The sequence below is a fragment of the Asterias amurensis genome, chromosome 3, assembly GCF_032118995.1.
Source record: "Asterias amurensis chromosome 3, ASM3211899v1".
In the NCBI taxonomy this organism is placed as follows: Eukaryota; Metazoa; Echinodermata; class Asteroidea; order Forcipulatida; family Asteriidae; genus Asterias; species Asterias amurensis.
This window is the reverse complement of record NC_092650.1, coordinates 1,139,160-1,141,101: the sequence shown is the minus strand read 5'-3', so window position 1 is coordinate 1,141,101 and position 1,942 is coordinate 1,139,160.

Here is a 1,942-nt window from a genome sequence, read left to right as displayed (position 1 = left end):
TAAACGTCCAGTGTGATATTGTTTGTTGTTTTGAGTGTGTAGAGCCTAAAAGCTTCTCATGCCTTATTGACAAAACATATTGTACCCTCAGCTCGGTTGTAAACACAAACCACGTAGTTTAAGCGTCTGTGAACATCTCCATGGAAACCTTTTATTATTGCTTAAAACGAGAGCTCAGCAAACTTTGGAAATATATTTTAGCAAATGCTGTTTTCTTTATGAAGGAGTCGAGCGCGTGTTACAAATGCCATTCTCGAAAGCTGCAAGGGCGTGGATTAAGAAAGGATTTTTGACGAATGTAAAATGACCCTAAAAACTTATTGATGTCTCTTTAAACCGAAACACTGAAAGGAAGGGGGGCTCATGTTGTATTTATGCAACAGGGGCACCAGTACTGGAAAATGGCTTGTGCTGAAAGCATTTAATGCGTCGAGTTAGACATGACTAACCACGCCTGGCAAATGAATACTGCATTATAGAATTGAGCAATGCAAGTGTATATCGAGACCACATCACACAACTGTAGAGTTTTTGTTTTCTTTGTTGGTGCGGTACTCAGCTGCGACGTGAATAAGTAATTAGATCTAAATTATCAATACAAATTATGCACACGGATGGTTTATGCATTCGGGCGCCCTCTATTGTTTTCCGAAATCTCCAGTAAGTACAATATAAAATTAGTAGGGGAGATGGCTTTAGCTCTCGATCCAAACCAGACCTTCGTCAGAAAGGTTATCCGTTTATATCAAAAAGAGGAGTAAAGGATTGTTGAAGGCATCCAGAGAAAAAAAAGGGAAAACTTAAACCATTCAAGTCATGTTTTTTATTTTTATTTTTTGCTTTTTTATAAAGACTATTGCATTGGTTTGTATTCCCAGGTGCTTTAAAACTCGAAAAAATTAAGAAAGGTTTAAAATGGCTCATTAAATTGTCATATTCTGACTTGTCCATTTAGCCAAAATAAGATGAGGCTGGAAAAAACACTCTCTGTAGATTCTCTAAAAATAAATTATCTGCAGATATAACGGGAAAGCCTTAAAGTAAAAAGTATTAATCAAATTACGTATGAAGCAGTTATTGATACATATTGATGTTATATTACACACCACATTCAGTTTAGGTTATTTATATTAAAAACCTGCAAATAATTTGCAGTCTTATTCCTTGTACAATTTATGACTAGCTTTGCATGTCAGTGACGTAGACAGATACACTTGAAAATGTAAGAAAAATACTGAAATCATTTCGTTTCCTCAATATATTATTGACAACCCTTGAAATAATTTTACGAAATAACACTTCGAGGGGGCGAAATATTATTTCGAGGAGAAAAAAAAGGTAGACGTTTTGTTTTCCTTTTCAATATTGCTATACCCTTTATATAGGGTCTCCGTAACATTCATCTATTGACTGGGAAAACATTAAATTAATGATGCATTTTTACCCTCCGCTACGTGACGAGTCCTGATTGCGAGTGAGTGTGCCTGCCACACTACTGGGCTAGCTAAATGTTCCGTCAAATTATCAGCTGCACGTAGACTGGACTGTCATACACCGCCCGCTTATATCGAAATGAGATCATCCAGAATGATTTGTACACTGCAGTCAAATTATACGGCCCGGGCCTGTTGCTAATTAAATTATTCCGTCGTGAATAATCCCACAGCCCTAAATGTGAAAATAGCGATGGGTAAATTTAGCTTTTGGTTTATAATAAACATGCAACATGGACGAGAGAAAAAAAAATCGAAGATTTTTGCTCCTGTTTCCCCCCAGCCATGTAGATCTCGTGGCCAGCGGCACTGCAGCAGCGCCCATTGTACTGGTGTAGTTTTCGTCGTAAATTACTATTTTGTTGCTGCAGTGAATTTCTTTTTGTAGTTGAAGATTAAATTCCATGGACACACAATATCACACGGGGAGCGTCTATTCCCCCCTCTTC